Source organism: Trichoplusia ni, chromosome 26 (assembly GCF_003590095.1).
Source record: "Trichoplusia ni isolate ovarian cell line Hi5 chromosome 26, tn1, whole genome shotgun sequence".
Classification (NCBI taxonomy): Eukaryota; Metazoa; Arthropoda; class Insecta; order Lepidoptera; family Noctuidae; genus Trichoplusia; species Trichoplusia ni.
In genome coordinates, this window is record NC_039503.1 from 3,829,165 (window position 1) to 3,853,221 (window position 24,057).

Genomic DNA, 24,057 nt, shown 5'->3' on the forward strand with positions numbered 1-24,057 from the left:
CAATTTAGGGCCTTATCGTTAAGAAGTTAAGGTTTAAAATCCAGGAAAAGTTTTTAAAGTCAGGACTTAATGCGCTCCTCATTCCAAAGAGTCTGTGACCTGCGCGTTACGAGTAGAATGTTCTAGAAAGATTTCTGTTCATAGAATTTTCTGCTTTAATTCTTGTTGTTTAAGGTCTAAATTTCTATGTACTTATCACTATATCCCCCTATTAGTAAGCAGGGGGGTATTGTGGTCTCTCATCCCGCTGGTGTAGTGTCATGCGCGTCGCCCGAAGCTAGTTCTAGTGTCGAGTCGCGGCTCTCGTCCAGTGCGCCGCCCGCCGTCTGCCGCGCATGACGGACTGCTGCTCACAGCCGCCGCCGGCCCCGAGGGCTCTGCAGCCCTACTGGACCGCATCCCCTTGGGTTCAAATCTCAGGTCAGTGCTCACCATTCATTCCTCACTTGCTACAGTATTTCATAATACATTCAAGACTGTTCAAGTTGATTGGATGCCAAAAAATCGATGGTGAAAATGGGCGTGGTTCTAAGTCAAAATCTTTTGGGGGAGTTAGATATTATTGGGGTTAGATCGACCCCTTTTTGAAGGGTGCATATGTGCTTTCAAGTTATTTATCTATTTGTTTCTATTTCGCAGACCTTTGGCGTCCGAGTGACGTCATAACACCGCTGTCTCCGCGCGCTGCAGCCTGTCAGGGCTGTGGCGCCGGCCGTCCTAACATCTGTGACGGAGGTGAGAGGCATCTGTTTTTACTCACATACAGAAGATTGTATTTGTTTGAAGTAAATGATACAATAAGAGGACTTTATCAAGACGTGATCTGACATTGTCTACGAATTCCAGTCAGTATTTTCAACATCTTCACTTCACTCGTGCCTGTTCTCTTGCCCTCAGATTCCCGGACGAGACCCACCTCCTCGTCACCGATGGCGGCTGACGCAGCAGTCAGTTCCAGCTGACCATCCAAGCTGACCTCCTTAAGAGTGGATGTCAATGTACAGCCGACTCCCGAGTGTGTCGGTTTGACGATGACATCCAGTTTTACCACGGCAATGAGCTGATGAGGGCAGGCGCGAATCCAACGGAGGGTCAGAGGACTTTAGATCAATTCTATAATTGGTTTTTAGTCCTCTGATCTTTTAGTTTGGATCCGTGCCTGGTCGATCAGTTTTCGTGTCTGTAATAACATCGTCATTTACGATGTATTTACAGAGCACCCTGTATATAGTAATTAGTATAGTTTTAAGTAGGCTAAGTAGTATGTAAGTGATCTTACATCTGACAAATACACACTAGTTTTAAGGATTAGATTAACACGACCTAAATAAATTCACTGTGTTTACAATTAAGTAGATAATAAAAATTAAATATAAGGCCCATTCTTGTCTTTTATTTTATCTAACCTACCAACCCTGATAATATTATAAACACGAAAGTTTGTATGTCCAATACATACTAACTATCGTTTCGTCCCCTTTCACGCAAAAACCAATGAACGGATTTAGACGAAACTTTGTACACAGATAGTTATAACCAGGATTAACACATAGGATAGGTAATGTCCCGATTTTATGTTTTTGTGGAATTTTTTTATTTAGTAGAGGGCAGGCCCGCGGGCTACAGCTAGCTATGTTTTATTGGAGACATCCTGTAGACCATTTATATTACTCCGAGGGCTAATGTTGACGAGTCGCTTCAATAAATAGGTAACCACACTCTTGACCACTATCCGATGAGTTACGGGTTCGATCCCCGCTTGAGAATATTTCAAATTATACCTGCCTATCTCATAATTTTTTCTCGCTATTTTTGCATACGAACCGATCATAAATGAAAGTAACTTGTAGTGTGCAGTGTGGCAAGCCAAGTCCAAAAATATTCTTGCATGTTTTATAATAATATATAATTAAGCCTAATATCTTTCGTAAGGTGGATTTACAATGTAATTACATATTTATTTATATGCAATATGATGACAAAAAGTTTTTTCTAAGGCCCTAATAAATAATTACAAAATCTAAATGAATTTTAGAAACTTTTGAGATGAATCCATAAAAAGTATAATCTCAATTAAATATTGTTGATAACGAACTTGGCTAAACACACTACCTTCCATATATTACAGCGGGGTGCAGTTGCTATGCACAAACGAACACAGAACTTACAATCTTATATTCTAGCAGCTAAGATTCAAAATTCAATGCACTAGATTTAAAAGGGTTGCGTCAATGCACTCCTCACCCCAATTCGCTTGAAAGAGAATGTTTAAGCTACATTTTTATACACAGAATTTTCATCCTTATATCTATTTACATTACGGTCTATTATTCGGTGATAAAGTTCAAATAAGGGGTGCCTGTGGTCCACTCATCCCACTGTACCAATGCACCCTCTCAATAAATCAACACACCTGCGCATTTCATACAGAATGTTCTAGAATCTAGACTGAATTCATGCAAATTAATTTAGTACTTTAAGTAAAGTGTTTAAAGTCTTAAATCCTGTGGCAATTTTGAGTGTGGATGACCCTCGCCTTGTAAATCGATTTTTCCTGTCTGGTGTCTGATTGTATGATGAACTGCTAATAAATTGAATATATTTCTTATTCATGAAGACATATACTTCCATTTGTTAAGGTACTTCAAAAAAGGTATAATCTTGGTGAGTTTTTGTCCAAAAACTCAGTTTTAAAATAAAACGAGATTAGAAACCAATGTAAAACAATCAAATATGCCATTGAATAAGTCTTCATTGAATAAAACTTATTTAATTGTGTTGTATAAAAAGACACCTTATTGTATCGTAATAACGAGGTCCTCCGGAAGGCACGTTAAATTGTGGTTCACGGCTGTTATTCCTACATCTTAGACAGGCAGTCGTTACAGGCAGTCAGAAGCTTGAAAGTCCGACAACCAGTCTTACTAAGGGGTATCGTGTTGCCAAGGTAACTGGGTTGAGGAGGTCAGATAGGCAGTCGCTCCTTGTGAAACACTGGTACTTAGCTGAAACCGGTTAGACTGGAAGCCGACCACAACATAGTTGGGAAAAGGCTAGCATACCTAATGATGGTTGGTTGTTCCAAAAAAATATGGTTTCTGGTGTCCTCAAAAAGCTTATTAATGCACCCCTATTGTGTTAAAGGCGGGGCTAGATAATGGAGCGTCCGCAGCTATGTGTAAGACAGGGACAGCGATAGGAAATGACAGAGATAGAAATAGGAAATGACAAAATGATGGTGACGGCGTGAGGGGGCGTGGTTTAACGTTAAAGCATGATTTATAACTTTTGAGGGGGTTGATACAGCCAGCAGGTGACGTTAGAAAAGAGAAAAGGAGATATCTAATTCTAAAATCTTCAAAACAATTTAAATGTATTGAAAAGAAAATATAAAGAACAAATAAAGATTTTTTTTTCTTTTTAATTACGTAATTTTGAATTGAAAAAAAAAATAGAAATACGCCTAATATTTACATTTCATTTTAAAACTACATTACACTAAACTTGGAGTAATACGAATTCAAAAATATATGCTACTAGCTTTTCGCCCGCGTTAAGGTCGGTTATATCGCGTTTCCAAGAGAACTCTTCAAAAGTCCAGGATGAAAACTATTCTATGTTCTTTCTCAAGGTCAACTCTATCTCTGTACCAAATTTCATTAAAATCAATTCAGTGGTTTAGACGTGAAATCGTAACAGACAGACAGACAGAGTTACTTTCGCATTTATAATATTAGTAGGGAAGTAGGGATTTACAAAACGTGAAAATAGACATCTTCATCCCTGTCACAGTCAAGAATTGTGCCATATGCTACAATTGGTTTTTATTAATTAATTTTTTACCCCCATTTTAGCAAATTTAGTCCTTGTGTTGCGGGGATATTTACAAACATTCAATTCACATGCACGAAGACACCCAGACTCGAGACAAGCATTCGTGGGGTCAGACAAATCCTTGTCCTAAGCTGCTATCGAAACCGCGAGACGTCGCGCTAAGTGGTTTCCGCGTGGTGATCTCAACCACGCCAAACTAAATTCCGTACTAGTTCCTAAAATCAACGCGGACAAACAAACAAACTCTCTAGCTTTATAATTACAATTAAAGCATACATTTTAAACAAATACATTTAGACTTTGTATAACCGAAATCGATTGCCGTCTAGACTTAATGCAAATACGATGAACCCTCGGTACAATATTTCGCAGACATTCTCTGTATTTTGAAAAATACATCTGTATCTATAGCAACGTAGATTCAATCCCTTTTGCCGAGGGGTTGTAAAACTGTCAAGCGCGTTCTATGCACTGCAGTGGTCCCGTATAACGAAAGCATTTTTTTAGCACTATACTTGTTAAATTAAAATGATAGAGTTTTAACACTGGAATTAATTTGATAAGTTAATGTGTTTTTTAGTCGAATATTTTTAAAATTAAATTTTGAATTGATTTGGATTTTATTTTTAGTACATTTTGAATTGTATTTAGTTAGTTAAATTATGGAAATAAAACTATGTTTTTTATTGTGTTTATGGTATAGCTAATTTTGCAAACTGTTGCCTAGACTTTAAGCTTAAGCCTTAGAAGTAGTTTTAAAATGAATAATTATTAGGTGATCGGATTTCCACATATTTTCTTCGACTTTAACAAGATGAATACTAATATTTATTTCTTTATATAGGTTTACTAACAGCTTTGAGTACGGTAATGCTTATGTATATTAATAATGATGTCTAAGATTTACACAGTCGCCAATTACTGTTAATATGAATGTAGTGACCAGAATTAAAAGCCCTTAAACAAAGGTTCTCATACAATTTTCGTACTGAACCCTAACAACCTATAGACAGAGATTGCACTGTATAACGTCTGGCTCAGACAAAACAATACCTACGCATATCTAATAGAAAGTTCTAGAACAAACTCTGTTATTGAAGTTTCAGCTTTATATATACCGATGTAAGGTTTATTATTGCCTGAGGAGTGCACAGGGTGGCTGCTCCATGCACCCCCTAGCTTGAAAGTTTTAGAACAATCACTTCCAAAGGACTTACAACTGTAATCCTATTGAAATAAGGTTAATTATCGAGTGGAGTGGTGTCGGGGTGGCAATCCATGCACCCCTTTGACCAGAAACTTCTAGAACATTCTCAATGCACTGGATTAAGGACTTTAAATGTATGCCCATAAGATACGTTATCGTGTGATGTGATATCAGGGTGGTAGATGCACCCTCTAGGTTGTGACATGCGCGTTGCAATCAGCTGATTCTAGTCTGGTTTTCGAAAGGCTTTTTGGAGTCAGTACGCCTTCAGCCGTCCGTCGAGGACGACGGAGACAGACTGGTTCTTCATCCTGCTGCCTGCCCTGTAGGACTGAAGTCCTGCAATGCAGTACCTGGGTATCTCTTTATGGTGAGTCTCTTCAATATAAGTGGAATTTAAAGTTTTTTGATACAAGGTCATTGGTGGGTGTCATTTTGGGGTATAGTGCAAAGTATTTTTTTTTGTCAAAACGACTTTGAATTTTTTAATTTAATTCTTGTGTCGGGGTTTCTCAACCATTCAAGTAAATTCAAGACACCAAGACTCAGGAGAAGCATTCGTGGATCATGATACATGATTGTTCTCCGCGGAAATCGAACTCACGACACCGCACGCTGTGAGTTTCGCGGGACGACTTAATTAGTCAACTGTGCTGTCTATAACTAATACTCAATGTGGTAATTTGAACAATTATGGACCCCGTAGGGCTCAGCATTATGCTAGGGGAGAGGAAGAGCTCTGTTTATTTCACTTTTAAATATTAAATAAGATTTTAAAGATGTCATCATTTTAGTGCCACGCTGTATTCAGATCTTAGGAACGAAAAGCAATTATTTTACTTATATTCTCTTTCCTATCTTTTCAGACCCTCAGTGAAGATTCGTCACCTCACTGCCGGGTCTCCGGGCGCTGCGGCCTGTCATGGCCGCGGCTCCGGAAGTCTTAACATCTGTGACGGAGGTGAGAGGCATCTGTTTTCATTTCTCTTACAGATTATCAACAATGGCCGTTCTTTGTCAATCTGTAGCCAATATGGCGTTGATAGCTTTTCGTGCCGGCCATCTTGTTGATTTGCATAGGATTATTTTGAAATTTTTCCAGTTACAGAATTGAATAGCTTAGTGGTATGACTGTTGCACTGTTAAGGCAAAGGTTGTAGATTCGGATCCAGTTAGAAATTATTATTTTCTGATTTTTAGCGTATTAAAAAGTATTAATTACTGACTGAAAATGGTTAAGGGAAATATTGTGACTAAATCACGTCACATTTGAGATTTTTTCAAGGGCGTATTAAACCACATCCGATACATTTAAAAATCTGTACACTACGTTTTATTCCATACGAAGAATTATAAAATAACTAACTTATAAATCCCGTTTCAGATTCCCAGTGAGCGAGGATCCCTGAATCCTCTCTGCGGCTGCAGCACCAGTTTGCCAAACCATGGTCTCAATAGTCAAAAACACGCCCGGCTCCATATCTTCACGGGTACCCTGACCCGGAGACGCGAAGATATGGAGCCGTCTTCCACCTTCCCGGCGTCTGGGACCATGGCGGCTGGCGTGTCCTTAGGAGTTAGATAACAAAGGCAGACGCGGATTCAAGGAGAGGGGGTCTAGAGACAGCTAATCCTTAGACCTTCTCCTAAACACCTTGGGCCCGCGTCGGAAACTCGGAAACCTTTCGGACGAATGTCCAGAATCCACTTAATTCTCGAAGTTTTTTGAGTTTTAAGTGGATTCAAAAAAGATTATTAGACAGAACTCTAAAATTTTATCACATGTATAATGACAGACTTTTGATAAATCACATTTAATTATATTATAAAAATTAGGTTAAGGTAATATTGTGTTTTATTTCGAACCTTATTTAAACCTTTATTCAATACCAATGATGATGCTTAAAAACTGATATCCATTGGCTAAGATGATTAAATAGTTTGATCAAAACTCAAAACGTTGATTCACATTCCCATCTACGTGCAGATGATCTTCATCATCATCATCATCATGCCCATATTCGTCCACTGGACATAGGCCTCCCCAATACCACGCTATCCTGTCGTCTTGCGCAGATCATCACTCCACCGTGCCTTATTGACAGCTATTAAGCACGGTGTACGTTTTAATCAAAGGAAAATTTAAGAGTCCGATTTGCCATGCGATTGCAAAAGCGAAATTATTTAATTTTACTATGGCTACATTTTAAGCGAAAATCGAGCGATGATGGCAACTTCACACTTATCAATCAAATTATCCATCGCCTTTGGATATGACTGGCCTGTTGGTCTAGTGGTTAGTGACCCTGACTGCTATACCGGAGGTTGTGGGTTCGATTCCCACCAAAGATAAATGTTTGTGTGATGAGCACGATCATTTGTTTTGTGTCTGGGTGTAATTTATGTATAGTATGTATGTTTTTTTTTAATATTTAAGTTTTTTATCAGTTGTCAAGTATGCAATAGTCAAAACTAATTCGTAACAAGCGACGCTTATTCATATTCTTTATTGCATTTCCACAACGTTTTTACATAAAGATCTTAAATTTAGGGTTGGACGTACATTATGGACTCGGTTAGGGCATAGCAAAATATCTATATCTAAGATTTATAAGTCTGATTTGACAACAGAAATCAGTTGGTGTCTAGTAGTGGTCGTCACTGAAAGTACTTAAATCAGAACTTGAATTATTAAAAAAAAATACACTTCTTCAACATCAGTAAACGCCATCTATCGATAATTACAATACAACCACTCGCAACTAAGACTATGAACAGCGCCATCTATTGGGAGTGTGTAAGTATTGTTTATAGCAAATTACTGCTTTGTTTACGATACAAACTATGCTGAACAGGTTTTAATTTGGATACCGTGTTACAAAGAAAGAAATAATGGTGCTTCGAAGGCCTAGAGTGTTATTTATTAAACCATATCACAACCGTATAAATAAATAAATAATAAATAAATGCGGACAACATCACATACATTGTTCTGAACCCAAAGTAAGTTGCTAAAGCACTTGTGTTATGGAATTCAGATACAACGAAGGTACCACATACACCTAGACCCGAGACAATGTAGAAATGTTAATTTTTACATTGACCCGACCGGGGATCGAACCCGGGACCTCAGAGCTAGCGACGCCTTGAAACCGGTGCGTGCGCCACTCGACCACGGAGGTCGTCATTAATTGAATCCAATATGGAAGATAAAAATTTTATACCAATATAATTCTCAATTAAATTAATCAGAAATGAGAAATCCACCTCTATCTCTCAAGCTTTTGAAGAATCCTATCAAGTAGCGACAGGAGAATTATAAATACCTTACCAGTGGAAAACGTTTAAAAAAAAATGTTTGGATAAAATAAATAAATACAAACAATGATAGCCTTTTATTTCAACCTTGGTATGTATTTTTTTATTTTTCTTTTAAGACGACTCCCGCAGTAATTAATTTATTCTTGTGTCGCGGCGGCGTTCACAAACCCACAAATCGCGTGCACAAAGACACCCAGACTCAGAACAAGCATTCAACATTCGTGGATCACACAATGGTTGTTCTATGCGGGATCGATCCCGCGACACGAAACTCACAGTGGGTTTTGCGTGGCGACCTAAACCACTCGGCTATCCGTGCCGAAGAAGTTGCTTCTACTAATCTTCTAATTTTCTACTTTCGAATCGGGATAGACCGTCTAGTTTAACACAACCGGAGCATAATACCGTTATTAAATAATTATAGCAAGTTAGTAAGTACAGAGGAACAAAGAACATTATGCAAGCAGTATCTAAACCTGTCCTCGTTTGCCTTTAGTCTACAAGATAAACATATTATAAGCCATAGTGGTTTCTTAGGTTTACGCGAATGTTAGACATTGAAATGAAACTACTTTTACGGATTTTTTCGCGGTTTAATTTTAGATTTTAGTTCCCGACGTTTCGAAACCTTTGGTCTGCCCGTGACCATGAACTAACCGTGACCGGGAACTAAAATCTAAAATTAAACGGCGAAAAAATCCGTAAAAGTAGTTTCATTTCAATATTATAAGCCATTTATTCAAATTAGGCACTTGGGTCTTAAGTTGAACTTTTGTAGGTCTTATTACATTGGCATTGGACAGCACACAGTTTCGCCCACCCTTCACCGCTTCCTAAGTGCTTTCGTGTTAAGAAGAAACCGCGCAGCAAACTCACCAGCAACACGCTGTCTTTCCGTTTAACATTCCTCCATCCATATTTAACATCCCTTCACTATAAGTAGGAGACGAAAAAAATATTTTCTATATATATATACTTATATATAAAGCTGAAGAGTTTGTTTGTTTGTTTGAACGCACTAATCTCAGGAACTACCGGTTCGATTTGAAAAATTACCATTAATCGAGGAAGGTTTTAGGCTATAAATCATCACGCTGCGACTAATAAGAGCGAAGATACAATGGAAAATGTAGAAAAAACGGGGAAAATTCTAACCACGTGGACGAACGTGGCAACAGCTAATTAAGTATAATAATGCTAAGTTCAACAAAACTGAAATGAAACAGGATGCTATTGGCAAATATCTCGAGTGGTTTATTTGCAATGTGCCTTGTAAGACGTTACTCTATTCTCTTTTGTCATTTCATATTCTTTTATTACAAACTGACGTACTAAGCTACAGTTTGAAATTAAATTATGAAATAATGTATCCTGTGAATAGCATGTGTCATATACGTATGTTGGACAAAGGCGTAGAGGCGAAAAGACGTTTAAACGTTACGATTTCAAATAAGTAACTAAATCTATATCAAAATTAAAAAATAAGTTTGTGAGCTTGTCTTGCGAGGCTCTTGTTCATAATTATAAAAAAAACGATCCGTATCAAGGAATTTAATCAAAAAGGGGTGTTCACAAACATTCAAGTCACATGCACAAAGACACCTAGACTCAGGACAAGCATTCGTGGGTCACAAAAATGCAATCTCAACGCGGGGTTTTAGCGTTGTCAAAATACCACTCGGTTTTATTTTAACTTAAAACTTTATCAATTGTTTGAGTTCAACAATAACTTTCAACTGGTTTGAAACGTTTTGCCCATCGCGATCGGGACTTTCAAGAAGAGTGCTCCAAGCATTTTTTAATAAGAAGTCGTATTCGAATCGTATCCAGTTGTAGGCCAGAATCGCATCGTCTAAATGTCTCGAAACATTGCACCAAAACTGACAAATGTATCTACCAGCATACATCTAATACAAACCGATCGATGAAATAATGCGGAAGGCATTTCAAATTAGTTGAAAATCTACCTTAAATTCTACTGCGTAAGGTTTGAATTTCTATGGCATGAAACTAGGTGCACTGCAGTGCCTCATCCCACTGGGAGAATGACCTGCGCACTGCTAGTAGAATTTTCCAGAAATAATTCGTCACGACAGCATTTATTTTCTACTCTAAATTAAATACGTTTAAGGTCTAAAATCCTTCAACACTGCAACCAGGACCAAGGGAATGATGGTAGCCCTCATCCCACTGGGAGAATGACCTGCGCATTGCTATTAGAATATTCTAGAAAGTTCATACCCAATATAATTTAGCACCTTAAATCAATACACATAAGGTTTAAAATCGTTCAGCATTTGCAACCGGAAACACTACAAACCCCCCTTCCTCCTAGAATCGAATGTTCTAGAACGAATTACACGACTCAATTTAATGCTACCTTAAGCTAGAACAAATAAGGTTGAAAATCCTCCTTCAGGGTCAATGCAACCCCCAACCCACCGGATATCAAGTAAAGCGAATGTTCTAGAACAAATTTAACACGACTCGTTCCAATTTCTACCTTAAACCAAGGACTATAAGGTTTAAAATCCACTTTATCAGGAATACTGCAGTCCCTCATCCCACTGCATTGCCTACGGCTTGTTCTAGTCTACAGCTTCAAGCTTTAGTCAGTGTGCCTCCGACCGTCAGCAACGCATGACGGGTGCCTGGTTCAAGCCGCCGCTGGGCCAGCGGGCTGTCCAGCCCTACTGGACCGGCCTAGCTTAATACAATGGTAAGTTTATAAAACTCCTTTCAATTATTTCGTGATTTCTAGCCAAGTTCCCTTTTTGTGAGAAAGAGTGTGGCTACCATATCGCTCTAACAGTCTTGTTCTAAAGTCTTTGTTAATTCGATTTTATAATTTGAAGGCACGGAAGTTATTTGATCCAAGATCAATGATTTTACTGAAATTTAATTCCTTTGCATTATGCTCTTTCTTTAGGGATTTCAGTTTCTATATCCATCGGGTGTTTTTATCAGAATTTCTTATTCAATTTTTTTTATCATTTCAGATCACCTGTGTTCTTGGCGCTTAGACGAGCAGCGTCATCGACTCTCAGGCCACTGTCAGCTCGTCCTACATACATCATCACTACTTCAGTAAGTATATCCTCCCTAATTAGAATCAAAATGGCCGCTACCTATCCCGACTTCAGAAAAGTTTGAAAAGAGTCCCGATCGTAAAGATTTTAGAATTTATTTCCAAACAAAATAAATGATATTAGTACTTCGAAATTCTAACCCACATTTTTTCTGCCTACAGGTCTTGGCGGGCGCGCCATCACCCTCCCATCTCTGATGGCTGGTGCGACAGCGCGCCACATCGCCGGACGCAGTCACCCACCACGACTGCAGCCACCCATGTGGGTCGGCTAAACCATGACATTCTGTACCCCTACCTCAATCAAGAGGTAACCAGGGCTGGCGCGAATCCAACCGGAGGGGACCAAAGGACCATCGTCATCCCTCTTTTTGTTTTCTGGTCCTTTCGCCCCCGTCCTGATTCTCATTGGATCCGTGCCAGAACCACAAGAATGTCTGTCTGTAAGTTCGTAATAATTGTTCTTACGTATTTACAGACCTTTATTTATCTTAATATTAAATAAAAGAAGACATTAACGGGTTTTGGCAACCAGTAAATAACGCGCAGTTTTACTTTGGATAATGGCATGATGTGACCTATCGTAATTTTAAACAATAAACTGAAACGTAGCTCTCTAAAGGAGTCAGAATAAATGATTGTTTTATTACACCCTGATAAACATTCCCTGATACCTATTTCCGGATGGGTCAATCCTACTGATATTTTATTAGTTTGTTCCTCTTTCAAGCAAAAAAACACTTAACAGATTTAAAAGAAACTTGGTACAAAGATGGTTTATAACCGGGATTAATACGTAAAATCGTTTTATCCCGATTTCATATTCCCATAGGATCGTTTTTAATTTATCGCGGGCGGGTACGCGGGCATCAGCTAGTTATCAAATAATCCCACTTTTGAGTTGAGCGGAAGGGAGGAATCATCACGTGATTCCCTGACACCTAAGACCTTGATCGTCTATTGGTTGTAAGCGTTATTGCTGTTTCAAAAAGTCATGGGTTCGAATCTCAAGATGAAAATTGTTAGAGGACTTTTCTCATAAATAACTTATTAGAGTGTTGTTTACCTTGCATGTGGTTTAATGAAAGGATCGATCTGAAGGCAAGCAATGTACCTAGGAGGCGTTTTTTTAAAAAATACTTAAAATCACACTCTTATTTATTCTATGATGCCACTGACAAACGGTGAAGGAAAACATCGTGAAGAAACCTGGATTACAAATATTGGTATCTGAAATCACCCGCAGTGAGCTAGCGTGGTGATCAATAATCAATCCTATTGCCAGTGTCCAGCAGTGGGACATTGATATCGGCCTGGCCTCATGGTCTAGTGCTTAGTGACCCTGACTGCTATACCGGAGGTCGTGGATTCGATTCCCACCCAGGACAAATGTTTGTGTGATGAGCATGATCATTTGTTTCTAGGTGTAATTTTTCTATATTATGTGTGTATTTAGAAATATATAAGTACGTTTATCAGTCGTCTAGTACTCATAATTCAAGCTTTGCTTAGTTTGAGACTAGATGGCGCTGTGTGAAAGTTGTGTAATGTAGGCTGATATTAACAGCACGGTTAGCCTAGTGGTCATTACACCAGATCCTAAGCGTGACGTGTCGCGGGTTCGATCCCCGCGTAGGAAAAGAATTTGTGTGATCAACATACATAATATATTATGCTTATTCTGACTCTGAGTTTCTTTGTGCATGTGAATTGAATGTTTATAAAACCCCTCGCGACACAAGGACTAAATTAGCGTAGTTTTGACATACAGTCTTACTAGATGATAGTGTGTTACCCAGTAGCATGTTTTGTGTTGTCAGATAGACAGTTGCTCTGTATAAATGACATAATTTTATGATCTTCCAAATAAATATGTTGCGTTTAGTTAAATTAAAACTATGAAAACAAACAAATTGAAAAATTCTTTTTGTGTTCAATAGATCATTCATCGAGGAAAGTTTTAGGCTATAAACCATCCCGCTACGACTAATAGGAGCGAAGATACAATGGAAAATGTGGAAAAACAGGGTAGATATAAATCATAACTTATATCTTCTAACCACGCGGACGAAGTCGCGGGCAGCAGCTAGTTATGAAATAAATATCTTCCTTTTGGTTCACTCTGTATATTAACATTATCTGTTGCGTAGTTTTGAAAGTTAAGACATATTATTTAAGGAGTGTTGTGTCAAAGCCAGCAAAAAGTTTATAATAATGGGTTTTTTAAAGGATTCGCTAAAGGCCATAGGAATATTTATAAAGTAGGGATACGAAATTACACGAAAGGGTTATTTTTTTTACTTATATTTAGTTTTTTTTTTTACTTATACCTACTTATAAACTAATCCTTACAGCAATACCACGTTTTCGTAAATTAATAAGTTTGAATACCAACGATGAGAGAATATCCCAAAGATGGTATTATGAGGAATCCACTCCAAACTCGAAGGGGTTCGAGTCCCGAGTGGGTTCTGGACAACGGATCGACTTTTTAGGGTCTTTCCCCTGCCCATTATAGAGCCCACAATTGCCTTGACTTCAGATCAACATCAATGCAATCACAGACACTTTTGAGGCGCGGACCCAAGGGGTTAAAGGAGGAGATCAAAGGACCAAACTCTTTCGAGTGGAAACCTTGGTCCTGAGATCCCCCCGCCTTGGGTCCCCGCCTCTTCCGTTGTCATCCATCATGGTGCCCAGATGCCCCAATGTCAGTGGGGGTCGGCTCCATAGCTTCCTGTCCACGTGCAAGCGTGTTCATGAAGCCATGGTGCTGGAGGTGTTGTTGAGTGCGCGTTGTAACTGGGACCATGATAAGGCAGACTGGTGTTGCATCCGCTGCATATGCGAGGTGGTTCTACTCCTCGCTCACTGGGAATCTGAAAGGGAGAATCGAGATAAGTCATTCTGTAACATCAAGAAGAGATCGAGCGGTTCGATCCCGAAGACAAGCGTTCCTGTGATCCATGAATGCTTGTCCAGAGTCTGGGTGTCTTTGTGCATGTGACTTGAATGTTTGAGAAACCAACCCCAGGAAATTCTACAAGATGGCGAATAACAAGGAACTATCGCAGCCATATTAGATACCCTGACAGAGAACGTCTATTAATGACAGTTTATAAAGAAATAAAAACAGATGCCTCTCACCTCCGTCACAGATGTTAGGACGGCCGGCGCCACAGCCCTGACAGGCCGCAGCGCCCGGAGACTGCGGGAGTGTGACGTTCTCGGTCGTCAAAAGTCTGTAAAAATAGAAAATTATAAATAAGTATACAATCATATTCTCCAAAATCTCTTGACACTGGCTTCGGGACTATTGAAATTACTTAAAAATCTAAAACTAAAAAGAAGTATTGTCAAAATAATTTAGATCCCACTCATTTACAAATAATTCTTCCCTTAGTTCCCTTTAACACTTTTAAAATAAACTCTTGATCATAAATGAAGACTTACCTCCAAGATTCCCCAGTGTTGCGGTATCAAGGGCAGCAATGCCCTGTGGATAGCGGATACAGTACCAAGCCGTCTTGCTCGGTTGACGGCGGGCGGCGCACTGATTCCAAAACCCAGCGAAATTTCTGTCTAGACCCAATTCAATGCAACGCGCATGTCAGTAAGGGGTGCATAAACCACCCTGTCATCCCCCACATGAAAATGCAACTTATTCCCGTTAAATTAAAGCTGAAAATCCCTTGGTATGTAATGTTCTAGAACTTTCCGAAAAGGGGGTGCATGGAAACACCACCCCGGGGCCATACCATACAAAAATGCAACTTACGTCTATATATTTAGAGCTGAAAATCCCTTGAAAGAGATTCTTCTACAACTTTCAGTCTAGGGGTGCATGAAACCACCACCCTGTTAACCCCTCAAGCGATAATAAACCTTATATCCATACAATTAAAGCTGTAAGTTCAATGTTAAAGATTGTTCTAGAACATTCTATTTGTTTTGCGCAGGTATCGATTCGTCTGAGCCAGACGCTATATGATGCAACCTCTATTTTTAGTTAGGGTTCAGCACTGAAATGTGTAAGAACCTTTGTTTTGGTACTTGGTCTATCTAATCTTTGAAGCAAAATATACTAGAACATTATTCTTGGAATATTAACGGATACTAATAGATAAATTGACATTTATTCTTTTGACAAATTGAAAAACGTTGACACATCTTTCAAAAATGTATTTTCTATGGTGCTATAAAAAGATATATCTCGTTGAGAGCAATATACATGGGAGAATTAAATTTTATGACCGCCCAGAAAAAATCTTGTAAAATTCTCATTTTTACGGGTTTTCTTTAAATGTATAAAGAAAAATTTTTCTTTGAATTCAATTTGGCTTTTGAGGAAATCTAAAATTTTATTTTAACATTTTCATCTTGTACTGAACCCGTCGGCGTATTTCATCGCACTTGACAGTTTTCACCACCCCCGGCAGTTCTTGCGCCAAGTTCACTAAAGAAAAGTTTTGCGTTTCGAAACCATTTTGTAAAAGAAATATTAATTGTCCTGAGTTTCTTTTAATTGCGTAAAATGCTTATTTGTTACAATGTTTTGGTTAAATGTATTATTATTAGACGTTTTCTGCCCACTAGTGAGACATTCTGGGCTAGTAATAATACATACCAATAGCCCAAATTAGTTTTTTCTCTACAATTTCCAATAGTTTTGTAACTACTTTGGGCTTAAACCTATAATAGTCCTATCTCACTTTCGATTAAAGTTCTCAACAAGTCCTCTGAATGTTGAGCCTGTGTTAGTGTTTCCTGTCTCTGTTTAAAAATATCGAAATATAGAGATATAGAAATATACTAGCCGAATCGAATAACAATTGTACCTGTATGTATATAATTTAATATCTATAATACTTTACATAGTTTAATTTTTGCCTCTTCAAAAAAATAATAAGGAGACTGAAAAAAATATTTATTATATTTGTCTTATCTTAGATTTTCTCATTGCTAAGATGACGTTCTATAAGTGTTACTAAGAGTCTGTGTCAAAGCCTCTATCTGGCAAATAAATTGAAAAAAAAATGACATTCGTTGTATAAAAAAATCTGTCAAATAATTTAACGGGATCTTATGTGGCGGTGGTGAAACAAGCCCTTAGTAACCGAATTTGAATATGAATGATTTTTGAGTTTTCATGACAATAATAGCTTATACCGTGTGTGAACTTGGCTACACTTCTACGTTTGCGACTTGTTTTGATGAAATTATAAAGAATGTCTGCGATGATATTAACGATGTTTTTTTTTATTAAATTCGTCTGTATTTAGATAAGTATTATTAAGACGTATAAGTGGAATTCTATTGATTTCTTTTGACTATGTTTGTGATATGATCGTATAAATGTATGTTTCTTTCAATGTTAAATTGGAGGGTGGAATGTGAGAATTATAATTGGACAAAAATATCTCAGTAGTCCATCAGGCAGGTTTCCCAAAAATATTGAATAAGTATTTTTTGTTTTATCACATCATGAAAGAGTAAGCATGCAGGTTAGTGACATCACTTGCTAGTAAAAAGCGTACTAGTAAGTGACGTCACACGAAATTCTATTTCACTGTATCCCCTCATTTTTTTGTTTAGGAGATAAAATAAAAAGCATAGTTCTTATGCAATATTTTTTGGAAATCTGTCTCTATCTACTAAATTATCTTTTTTTTTTTACAAAAACCTACCATTTTGTTTGTAATTAATTAATCTATCTATACTAATATATAAAGCTGAAGAGTTTATTTGTTTGTTTTTTTTTTGTACGCGCTAATCTCAGGAACTACTGGTCCAAATTGAAAAATTCTTTTTGTGTCGAATAGACCATTCATATCGAGGAGGGCTATAAACCATTACGCTGCAACTAATAGGAGAGAAGATACAATTGAGAATGTGAAAATACAGGGCGGGTATAAATCATAACTTATATCTTCTACCCACGGGGACGAAGTCGCGGGCAACAGCTAGTGTAGAATAAAAGAGTAACAGAGCCATTCTTGGCTATATTTTACAGGACTTTTACCGCGCGTGGTTTCTTCGTGAAACATTTGATCGAGATCGCATCGTACGTTTTAGTTTATTTTTTTCGCAAAGAGTTTGAGGCATTATTTATCTTCTAATGAAAATCTTTTTAAAGTTATGACGCGTTCGGGGTAGGAGCCATTTATTATTTTTACTTTTTCTTTCAACTTTAATTTTCTGATGAAAATCTTATTAAAACGGTTGGAAGATAAGATTTCATGACGTCTGAAAATAAATGAGCATCATAAAAAAGCGTAATATTCCAACAACTAAACACTGGGATTACGTCTTGAATTCTCAGAATAAAGTATAGCAACGTGTTCCGATAGGTTTTTCCCGACAATATCCATTTATACATCATCATCGTCATCCTAGCCTTTTCCCAACTGGAAAAAGGTCGGATTTCAGTCTAACCGGATTCAGCTAAGTACCAGTGTTTCACAAGGAGCGACTGCCTATCTGACCTCCTCAACCCAGTTACCTGGGCAACACGATACCACTTAGTACCACTGTGGACTGTCAGACCACACACAAATAAATTAATAATGTTTTTGTATGTGTGTGTGTTTGTTGCATCTTCACGTCCAAACGGATAGCCCGATTTGAATGAAATGTGGTATGGAGCTAGCTCACACTTTGAATTAACACAAAGGTCACTTTTATCCGACTACGTTAAATGAGAGTGATGTTTTCGTAACTATGAGCGACATTCAGGCTGAACCTAGCAACAGCTAGCCATCTTGATAAAAATACAATCTATATAATCCACTCCGTCTATTCTGAAACTAAGATAATATGAATTATAACCATGACTGCACTGAAACTGAAACATCATGAAAGGTACAACTTGAGAACAGATATTATTATGATATGTCTTAAAGTCAAGTGAAGACTTTATTTTAGGTATAAAAGGATAAATTATTATCTCCTTAACGCAAGAGTGCGTTTTGTCACGTACAAGAGAGATATCTTTGATAAAATACTAATAGATAAACTGAAGTAATTGTCAAATTAAAGTGGAATAATTCGTGAGAGTAGATTACGATAAGAGCTTGTTAAGTTTGAGTGGGCGTTGTGGCTCGGGGGTTTCGTATAAGTCGGTAAACATTTTTTTTTAAACGACTCCGCAGTAAGGAATTTAATCCTTGTGAGAGAGGTTTCACGACACAAATCACATGCACAATGACACCCAGACTCAGAATAATCATTCGTGATTAACACAAAAGCTTGTCCTACGCGGGGATCGAGCCCGCGTCACGTCGCGTGCTGAGGGTTTGGCTTGGTGACCTCAACCACTCGGCTATCCTCGATGTAAATATTGTAACCCATTTCGTCTGTCTAGCTATCACTGTTAATTTAATTATAGATAATTGACAGACTTACTACTCTTACTAACTAACAGCTGTTTTTTATGGTTTTAAATTGCATAATCATCGGGTTTGAAACTTCGCTGAAAATTTAAGCCTGCTAGCTGTATGCCTCAAATTGAGTTACTGAACTCCAACCGGAACGACAAAGAAACAAGAACAGTGAGTGTATAAAAATGTGGACAAAATAATCGGTTACAAAGAAAAACGACATCTTAAAATAAAAAACCAACCCATACGTCATAAAATTCTCCAAAAAAAATCCAAGATGTCTTCTAAACCCTTGAAACTTAGATAAAACCATTATCGTTTTAACGTTAAACCACGCCCCCTCACGCCGTCACCATCATTTTGTCATTTCCTATTTCTATCTCTGTCATTTCCTATCGCTATCCCTGTTCTACATATAGCTGCGGTCGCTCCATTATCTAGCCCCGCCTTTAACACAATAGGGGTGCAAACTGTTCTCGTGGGGTTTGTAGGGATGAGGTTGTAGGTTCGGTCCCCATACAAAGAAATTCAGAATGATTTTAATATTGTTTCGGACATATTGTGTAATCTAACGGAATATTCCGCAATTTGGCAGACTGTTTTTCATGAACAACAAATCATAAGTGTGTGTTTAGCTTGTAACATGGAGGGATCCATACAGCTTCCTCTCTCCTAAGATATTGCTGTGCCCGACAGGGTCCATAATGGTTCTGTATTATTAGATTTTAAGACCTTGATGTACATTATGGAACGCAATAAATGATTGAGTATTTTTAATAGGGATGACGACTGGGTATGAAAATAAAAAATGTATTAAGTCCTCCAGTTAGATAATTGAAAAATGTGACGGGGTTTTTCCTTATTATGAAAAACTAAAAAGTTGACAAACAGAGGGCTATACTTTTCCGTTTTTATTCAAGATTAGCAGTTTGCCGCTACTTCGTTCGCGTGGTTGGAAGATATAAGTTATGACACGGACTACAATAACGCAATATTCTTACGGAACCCTAATATTTTTGAAATAAATTATAGCCTTTGTTCAGCGGCGATAATGTAGCTTCTCAACAGTGAAAGAATTTTTCAAATCGGGCCAGTAGTTTCGAAGCCTATTCGTGTCAAACAATCAAATATTTCCTCTTTATAATCTATACTAATCTATAAAGCTGAAGACTTTGTTTGTTTGTTTGAACGCGCTTATCTCAGGAACTACTGGTCCAAATTGAAAAATTCTTTTTGTGTTGAATAGACCATTCATCGAGGAAGGCTTTAGGCTATAAAACATCACGCTGCGACTAATAGGAGCGAAGATACAATGGAAAATGTAAAAAAAAAAACAGGGCAGGTATAAATTATAACTTATATCTTCTACCCACGGGGACGAAGTCGCGGGCAACAGCTAGTATTAGTATAGATAGAGAAACGTCTCCCGCAGTAATTAGTGTAATCTTTGTATCAAGCGGTGTTCACAAACATTCAAGTCACAAGCAAGACACCCAGATTCAGGACCAGCATTCGTGGATCACGGAAAATTAAATGCTTGTAATACGCGGCGATCGACCTATGAACCTAAAATTGTGTTCAAGCAACATTACTAAGTACAGTCATAGAAATAGGTGATCACTTAATAAGCAAAAAAAAACTTCTAATACATTTTTCTACGCTAACGCTGACGAATCACTCAAATGTATTGAACTGACAAGTCAAAGTCACGTCACTTGTCGAAGAGGAATGTCATTCACATACATTTGAAGTTTCCTATTCTAAGGCGAAAACTATCTAACCATTCTGGGATAACGTATTTTCCCGATATAGCAATAAATACAGACAGACAGACCGAGGGTGGGTATTGCAAGTACTAGAAAATCGATACGCCGTGTTGGTCATTCACCTTTTAATTTGCCAGAGAATTTTGAACCTTAAACGCTTCAGTTAAAGTACCTATTTATTTGTATAAATTCGGTCTAGACTCTGGAACATTCTGTATGAAATGGGCAGGTGTAATACTTTGAGATGAGAGGGTTGAGTCTAGTGGGATGAGAGACCACAGATTTCACCATATAAAACGTCATCATTGAAAAATAGAGCTTATGAAAATAGTTTTAAAGCAGAAAATTCAATGTACGAAAATCCTTCTAGAACATTCTATTAAAAAATCAGGTCGATGTACACGTTGGGGTGAGGAGTGCACTAGCGAACGTTTATTCCTGACCAGTCAATCGATTTTAGACCTTAACGAAGTAAATATAAGGTACTTAATCCTATGCATTTATTTTGTTGCATAGCCACTGACCTGACTGTGGAAGGAAGTGAGTATAGCCAAGTTTGGTACAAGGATAGAGGATGTTTTTAAATTCACTTTGAAATTAATGAACTTAACATAAAGTATACTCTTATGATTCGTATTATGACCTGATTCAACGGGCATTTCTTGGCTAGCTGGTTTTGTTTTGCACCCATATTTATACCATATCATAATGTACTTAAAAGGGCTAAAATTACTTGCATAGAAAGTAATCTTCTTCTTCTTCTTCTTCTTCTTATATATAAAAATGAATTGCTGTTCGTTAGTCTCACTAAAACTCGAGAACGGCTGAACCGATTTAGCTAATTTAAGTCTTGAAATATTCGTAGTAGTCCAGGGAAGGTTTAAACGATGAGAAAATAGGGAAAAAATGCTGCAAAAAAAAAAAACAGGAACTGTAAAATAACCGCGAAATCTGGTACTACGCGGGTGAAACCGCGGGCAAGAGCTAGTAATGTATAAAAATTATTTAATAACCCTTATTTCATTTGGAATTACCAACGTACTTGCTATGAGCAATTTTCCTTAGACATTTACAATTTGGAGATGGTTTCAACATTAATTTTTCAAAGACAAAGTATTTTCATTTATAAAAACATATCATACATCGAACTTGGCTCGGCACACTGCCGGCTGTGCTGTTTAAGGGCGAGCGCACATTTTAGGTGCGACATTTTTGTTTCAATCTATTAATTGTTTTACAAAAACAATCAATAGGCATTCATTTCATTTCATGTCAATACATACAAATTGTTAAATTCTATAATATTTTTACTATAAATTAAATTAATTTAAATATTAGTTTACTTTAAAAAATATATGGAGACGTGTTACTTGAAATAAAGCGTCTCTTAGACCGTCTATCTGACACCTGCAGGCTCTAGAAAAACGGAAAGAATTTTCTCCGTCTTTTTTTGTTTTGGGACCAGTTTATTTAAATAAACGCAGTTTTTACATCACATTAGTGCTTGTCAATCGGCTGTCCATTCATCGAGAATTGACAAAATCCGAGGGCCTCAAAATGTTATAAAAAAAAATAGATGGAAAATAAATAGAAAATGCAAGCTTGTAAGAATGATATTCTTTTCCAATAAGTGCTTTTCATAGATTCTTTTTTCATAGATCACAAAAATTGCTTGTACTACGCGGAGAATCGAACCCGCGACACGTCGCGCTCAGTGGGTTTGGCGTGGTGACCGTTGCCACTAGGCTATGCGTGAATTCTGGGAACATTCTTGTCTCTTACGTTTACTTATTTTTATTTTTTCGTCATTAACATGTGGATTACATATTTGTAATATTAATTTAAGGCCTTATTGTACAAATCTGACAAATGTTTCTTGTGTTCAGGAGCGGGTTTTCGAAATAAAACAACAGTTTTCCTATTTACACGTATTATTACACTCATTTGCGATGCGCAATGTTGAATATAATAATGCTTAGACTTAAGTTACTGTGTGTATTTGTTAGTCATAAGATTCTTATCCTAACTTAGCCTAACATTAACCTAACTATTTACAAGGTGCTCTGTAAACACATCATTAAAACGATGCTATTACAGACACAAGTACTGATCGACCAGGCACGGATCCAAACTGAACCGAGGAGGTCAAAGGACAAGGATTGGACAGACCAATAGTTATAGAATTGGTCCTCATCCCCTGACCCCCTCCGTTGGATTCGCGCCTGCCCTCATCAGCTCATTGCCGTGGTAAAACTGGATGTCATCGTCAAACCGACACACTCGGGAGTCGGCTGTACATTGACATCCACTCTTAAGGAGGTCAGCTTGGATGGTCAGCTGGAACTGACTGCTGCGTCAGCCGCCATCGGTGACGAGGAGGTGGGTCTCGTCCGGGAATCTGAGGGCAAGAGAACAGGCACGAGTGAAGTGAAGATGTTGAAAATACTGACTGGAATTCGTAGACAATGTCAGATCACGTCTTGATAAAGTCCTCTTATTGTATCATTTACTTCAAACAAATACAATCTCTTGAATGTGAGTAAAAACAGATGCCTCTCACCTCCGTCACAGATGTTAGGACGGCCGGCGCCACAGCCCTGACAGGCTGCAGCGCTCGGAGACAGCGGGCATGTGACGTCACTCGGACGCCAAAGGTCTGCGAAATAGAAACAAATAGATAAATAACTTGAAAGCTCATATGCACCCTTACAAAGGGGTCGATCTAACCCCAATAATATCTAACTCCCCTAAAAGATTTTGACTTAGAACCACGCCCATTTTCACCATCGATATTTTGGCATCCAATCGCCTTGAACGGTGTTTAATGTTTTATGAAATACTGTAGCAAGTGACGAATGAATGATGAGCACTGACCTGAGATTTGAACCCAAGGGGATGCGGTCCAGTAGGGCTGCAGAGCCCTCGGGGCCGGCGGCGGCTGTGAGCAGCAGTCCGTCATGCGCGGCAGACGGCGGGCGGCGCACTGGACCAGAGCCGCGACTCGACACTAGAACTAGCTTCGGGCGCCGCGCATGACACTACACCAGCGGGGTGAGGGGATGCAATATCCCTTACCTGATGATAAAGAACTTTAAACCTTCAACAAATGCATTTAAGGCAGAAAGTTCTGTGATGAAAATTCTTTCTAGAACATTCTATACCATGTCCAGTGGGATGAGGGACTGCATCATCCCCCTTTTTTCACCATAAAATACTCATAGTAATTTAAACCTTACACAACTACACTTAAAACTGAAAATTCCATGTTCAGAATCTTTCTAGAACATTCTACTCGCAATGCGCAGGTCACAGACTCTGGAATGAGGAGTGCATTGTCCTGACGTTACAAAACGTTCCTGGATTTTCAACCTTATTCTCGTAACGTTAAGACTGTAAATCACGTACATTGAAATGTTCCAGAACATTCTGTGTTTACAGGGGGGGCTATCGATCGCTTAATAT

At 38.1% G+C, this 24,057-nt stretch overlaps 4 long non-coding RNA genes across 4 annotated transcripts; 2 read left to right on the forward strand and 2 right to left on the reverse strand.

Moving 5' to 3' along the window:
• The first annotated feature begins 4,923 nt into the window (after positions 1-4,923).
• Positions 4,924-7,080, forward strand: LOC113505684. The gene is made up of 3 exons (XR_003401654.1): positions 4,924-5,411; positions 5,908-6,002; positions 6,426-7,080. It is a non-coding gene; the product is annotated as an uncharacterized LOC113505684 (long non-coding RNA).
• A 3,887-nt stretch (positions 7,081-10,967) lies between these two features.
• LOC113505588 lies at positions 10,968-12,085 on the forward strand. Its single transcript, XR_003401634.1, has 3 exons — positions 10,968-11,081; positions 11,362-11,449; positions 11,613-12,085. It is a non-coding gene; the product is annotated as an uncharacterized LOC113505588 (long non-coding RNA).
• Positions 12,086-13,742: 1,657 nt separating this feature from the next.
• On the reverse strand, positions 13,743-15,063 carry LOC113505667. Its single transcript, XR_003401651.1, has 3 exons — positions 14,904-15,063; positions 14,598-14,692; positions 13,743-14,329 (listed from the first exon to the last, which is right to left on the reverse strand). It is a non-coding gene; the product is annotated as an uncharacterized LOC113505667 (long non-coding RNA).
• Positions 15,064-22,506: 7,443 nt separating this feature from the next.
• Positions 22,507-23,751, reverse strand: LOC113505594. Its single transcript, XR_003401637.1, has 3 exons — positions 23,470-23,751; positions 23,156-23,251; positions 22,507-22,993 (listed from the first exon to the last, which is right to left on the reverse strand). It is a non-coding gene; the product is annotated as an uncharacterized LOC113505594 (long non-coding RNA).
• Positions 23,752-24,057: the final 306 nt, after the last annotated feature.